This window comes from Oryctolagus cuniculus, chromosome Y (assembly GCF_051225735.1).
Source record: "Oryctolagus cuniculus isolate XC-2025 breed Fujian yellow rabbit chromosome Y, ASM5122573v1, whole genome shotgun sequence".
Taxonomy (NCBI): domain Eukaryota; kingdom Metazoa; phylum Chordata; class Mammalia; order Lagomorpha; family Leporidae; genus Oryctolagus; species Oryctolagus cuniculus.
In genome coordinates this window covers 14,947,540-14,953,212 of record NC_142889.1, presented here as the reverse complement: position 1 = coordinate 14,953,212, position 5,673 = coordinate 14,947,540, and the positions used below count along the sequence as shown (strand labels likewise).

The 5,673-nt window shown below is 41.7% G+C and overlaps 1 pseudogene; it reads right to left on the bottom strand.

Annotated features, from left to right (window-relative positions):
- Positions 1-212: 212 nt before the first annotated feature.
- On the bottom strand, positions 213-3,385 carry LOC149119272 (nuclear receptor subfamily 2 group C member 2-like; annotated as a pseudogene).
- Positions 3,386-5,673: the final 2,288 nt, after the last annotated feature.

Below are 5,673 nucleotides of genomic sequence, written 5' to 3'. Positions count from 1 at the left end.
TATAAATTGAGTTAAAAGAATGCTCCAAAATCTGATATTTCATTAAAAGGCATTAAAATGTTTCTTAGGCATGAACAGATCCACTAGTCTTTTAGTTGTGGTTGTTTGGGGTTAACTGATGAAAAGAAACCAGGTAGGAAATGGCTAACAAACTGAGACTATCCTCACATGCCAAAATGCCACTATTTTTATCTCATTTGTGTCTTGGTTGGTCTGGAGGACCCTGTGCTGCTGGGTGGGCATGAGGTGTGCACTACAGGCAGGATCCTGGGATCGAGTTGCTGTACTCTGCAGTCTCCATCTTGAGGATATAGGATATTATGCTATCAAAGCATTGCAAATGGGATCAGTAAAAAAAAATTCTTCTGTTATGTTGGATCCCATGAACCTGGATGCTGGCAGGCAGACAAGAATCTGGGCCAATTGGTAGGTGTGTTCCAAGTAGGTTTTCTGAATATAACCCTGCGACTCCATCTGTGCCTTTTCCTGAAATTTTTTGGCTTGTTCAGTCAAACGTGGATGCTCGGGACTAAAGAGAACTATAACTTTAAGGTATGTATACTCATAGCTGCCTATATCCAGCTTTGCCATGCAGTTACGGAACTCCTACAGCTTCCAGATGTGCTCCATGACCTGTTTTATCTAGTAGATGGAGAGTGTGTCTTCCTGGATGCTGTTATGCAGGTGGTTTATAATGGCAGCCAGAATGGTGGAGAGTGTTGGGAAGCAAGACATCAATAGCACTGACAACTTGGAGGCTCTTGCCTAACATGGCCAAAAGACCCTTGAGGAAGGGAAGAGGGGGCTGCACACAATGAACTCTGTCCTAGTTTCACAGAACACTGCATGGAGCAATAGGGAATTTGGCTGTATGAGAAGTGCACAACATCCTCCTTTCTCAATATTGTGGGTGATTTCATGTCTGTTTCCTCTCTGATGACCTAAGTCCTTCCTGTAGTTATAGTTTTGTGGAAAACAAAGCCTCCCTGTCAAACCTCTCATACCAGACTCCGTATTTCTTGTTTGAAAAAAAAATGGCTGATCTAGAGAAGATAGTCCCAGAGTCTTCACTCAGTGCCTTCAATCATTTTTCTACAGTATTTCAGGCTCACTGGGTTGCTGCTTGAGAAAATAAGCAGCATAAGTTGTGCTCAATGTGGGGCTGGCACAGTTTGCATTTGCTATCTTTTCATCATCTGTAATGCACTGCCAACCCCTGCTGCTCACTGCAGCTGTAGTCCTTGCCTTAGTCTTTCCTGCTTCTGATTGGGACAGAGGACTCATCCTGGCACACAGCACTTTCAGAGAGGAGAGAAATTCACCATGGCAGTTCGGGTAAATAGGGGTAATTGGTCCCATAAATACAGGTAGTCATGGGAAATTCAGCCACTGTGGAAAGAAGGCATTTCATAGCTATGAGAAAACGTATGCTAAAGACAAGAGGATTAAAGTGTTCACATAGTTTCAATGCCTTTCGGAAATTACTATTGTATATAATCCTTGGTTTCCTGAGGAAGGAACAATTCAACATGTCACGGGCATTCCCTATAACAGTATAATTCAAGCTATTGTGGAGCACCATCATCAGAGATTAAAGGCACACATATAAAAAAATCACAAGGGGGGAGCCCACTCTCAACATGCATTATTATCAAAAGCCTTACTAACTATTTTTTTACCTTAAATAACAAACAAGAAGCTCCTATTATGACTCATTGGACCCCATTAGCCTCTTGAACTCCGTTACCTCAGGTACAGTGGAAGGATCTCTAAACTAATCAATGGTGTGGTCCTAGCCCATTACTAACCTGTGGCAGAGGATATGCTTTTGTCTTTCCAAAAAATGAACCCAGATCACAATGGATCCCTCTCCTACACATCCAATCACACCATACAACAGGGGATAAAGAGGCTACACATCCCCAAAACACTGAGGGAGATCAAAAGTGGGCCAGGACATGGAGAGTGCTGAAAGCACTTGTGGAACAAGCCAATAACTTAGGAAGAAGACAGGACATTTGCAAGCCTGAAAATTTATTAATATTTTAGCGACACCTACGGTTAGCAATGTAAATGTTCAAGGAGTACATCGGGCTTCTGTTCCTTACCCACCTGGTATGCATGTGCTAGAATGGTATCAGGCAGCTCCATATTGGTGTGTAAATGATACAAAGTTATATCCAGGATCTGCATAATGGGATCATGACCCTAAAATAGAACATAAATCTCCTAAGGGAAGTGACAGAGGGACTTGTTAATTATGTTCAATTGGATTGTGACAAAAATTGGAGAGATATATATGTGTCACTACACCACAATGGAATAGCTCAATGTATAATCTGTCCATGATTAATCAGTACATCTCTGGATGGTGGAGTGTTCAAAATATGCAAGGGATTGTAAATTTGACAAAATGTAATTATGAATTGGCTAAAATTCATGTGGATGCTATCAATGAATCAGTGTTCACAAACCTGATTATAATTTTACTAAAGGCTTACATCAGATAAGTCTGGGGACTCTTACTTTATAGGGTGATACCATAAATGTTCTTTGTATATTTCTTAAAATAATTTGGTGACTACTCTCTAATATTCATAAATCCCTGATTTTCACTGTGTATTATTTACAAAATAAAAACAGTGGAGAAAATGTTAGGGAACAAGACAGCCACAGTATTGACAGGTTTGAGGCTCTGTGTCTGCACATGGCCAACAGACCCTTGAGGAAGTGAAGAGGGCAGTCCTGCCCAAGTGCCTGAAAGGCTTGGACTGAACTGGCCCAGTGCATGGAGAGGAAAAACAGGAAGGACACAGACTTGCAGATGTACTGCACATTGAGGTGCTTTGGCATCAGGCTGGGCATTGTGAGCTTAAACATGAAGTATGTGTCTGAAAGGAGAGGGCCTTCAACCTCAATGACAGGTGCTTACTGGTCTCGTCTGGTGACATGGATGCTCCCTCCTCCACTGGCGTCCATCTGTTTGATCAGGCTTGGTGGCCAGGAGCTGTCTGTGGTATTAAGTGCTTTAGCTAAGGTATCAAATGCCCTGCAATCTCACTTGCAGACTGGCCCTCTAGCTAGATTTCTGAAGTGTAACCATTGTTCAAGGATTCACTTAGGTTGACAAGGAGGTCACTACGTTTGCCAGTGTGTCTAAGCTCCCTGGCTTGTTTCTGCCTTGGAGTAAAGAGAATTGTGCCATCCTGGGCTGCTAGACATTCACAAGCATCCCTGCTTCTTCTATGTCTTGTGGATATCAGAGGACTTCTCAGGTCCTTCTGGATATAGATTTTCTCAGGTGAAGCAGCACAATTGCTCAGTTTCTCCCACTGCTATCAAAGGACATCTGTTTACTCTGTACAGATTCTATTTTAATGCTCATAGCCAAGCATTTTTTCAGCTGGAAAAACTGACAGTGATTGTAGTGATGTTTGCTGATGATGAAGTCTTGGTTGCTCTAGAAATTTTTTTTTTGCGTGGTCCTTTTAAAGAAACCTTTGCAACCTTCACAACTGACAGCCACATAGTGATGGCCAGAGGCTTTGTCACCACAGACTGTACAGTACTCCACCACCTGGAGCTGCTGTAGGTCCATCCTGCCCAGAAATTGCTCCACAGAAGCAGAACCCATGACGACCTGGATCCTGCCAGGAACCAGGTTGGTGTAATGATCTGAAAGCACAGGGAGAGGCTGGCCATCCCTTAGAGATTCTGGTAGAGAGGTCTTTGTAGGTGGTAATTCAACCACTTGTGGGTCCCCATTCTGTAATGAACCAGCCCCTCCATATTTGTAGCCAAGGTGAAGCAAGATCCTTCGAGAACCTCAGGATTTGGCACCAAAGTGGCCTGGAAGCAGGTCTCATGTTGGCGGCGGGCAACCCCCAAAGAGGAGGGCAGGGCACAGTGAGACTGGGCCCCCTGAGTAGGTAGATGGCAAGAGCCTGGGGGTGCCACAGGGGTTGTGGGGAAGGAAGAAACTGTTATTGTTTTTGTCAGTGAAAGGTCAGAGTTCTTGACCCCATTGCTGTAGCCACTGCAGCCTGGGCACTGGGAGGAGGAGCACGAATGTTCTTCCTTTTCTCTGTGACAACCATGACACGCAGTTTTTCTAAAATACATATTTTCCATGATTTCTAATCATATCATCTCAGATTCATTATGCAGATATAGTATGACTTTTTTCCCAATATTAAAACATTCTTTGTGTAGCATGGTAACCTGAATTCATGAGTTAATGGTATTTATTTTTATTAGGCAATGAAGTCCTATCCCATTTAATGAGCAATGCTTACTTCAACTTTCCCACATAACAGGAATGTTCTGGGAAGAAACCAAGTCAACATTCCTATTAACATTTCACTGATTTTTTTTAGATATACTTATTTAGCTGAAGGTCAGAGTTACAGGGAGAGATACAGAAAGACCCTGGAAGTGTGGGTTCACTCCTTGCAATGTCCAAGGTGGGTCAGGCCAAAACCAGGAGCTTCATCCATGTCTCCCACATGGGTGGTGGTGACCCACACACTCAGGCCATTTTCTGCTGCTTTTCCAGGCCATTACCATGGAGATGAGTCAGAAACGAAGCCACCAGAACATAAACTGGCACCTATATGGGGGGCAGGAATTGCTGGTTGTAGCTTTACCCACTATGGCAAAATGAAGGCCCCTAGTTCACTGAATTGCAGGAGACAATGGCAAGCTGTACCCAATGCCACCTCAGCTTACTTTTTAGTCTGGGTTCTCTTAGATTATCCTGGAATATTTCATTTTATCTGCAAAATATCCTTCAAAAGGAAGAAAGTTTTAAAGCTAAATCTTTATAGGTTCTAGGTAAACATGCTTGAGTGGAAGGCAGTGTGTTTGTGCACTATGTGTATCACATATTGTGTTGCTGCAGGGGTGTTTGCTATATAAAGTCCAGGACACCCTAATATTGTGTGGAACATAATTATACTAATATGTATGTTGTTTAACTGAAATTCAAATTCAACTAAATGTTCCATCTTTCTAACTCTGACTGCCTTACTCAAAAGATGCATAAAAGCTTCTCAAATTAACTAATAAAATGACAAACTGCTATCTATGTTGTATCATTGTGGTTATTTCCTTCTTGCTACCGAGTGTGTGAGGTTGCTTGGCTATCATATAAATTTCCACTCTCAACAACCATTTAACCAACTTCCCAGGTTATTACACTGATTCTTTTCTAGTCCTATCTTTAGGCTTCACAAAATGCCTCTCATAATTCTAAGTTGACTTCTACATTATTTTTAATAGAAAACTTTTATTTAATAAATATAAATTTCAAAAGTACAACTTTTGGATTATAGCAGTTCTTTCCCCCATAATCACCCTCCCACCTGCAAACCATCCCATTTCCACTTCCTCTCTCATCTAATTCTTCATTAAGATTCATCTTTAATTATCTTTATATACAGAAGATCAACTCTATACCAAGTGAAGATTTCAGCAGTTTGCACCCACACAGACACACAAAGTATAAATTACTGTTTGAAGACTAGTTTTACTATTAATTCTCATAGAAAAACACATTAAGGACAGGGTTTCTACATGGGGAGCAAGTGCAGAGTGCCTCCTGTTGTTGATTTAAGAGTGTCAATTGTTAAATCAACTCCTACATTACTGTAGTAACATTCTACTGCACAGAAA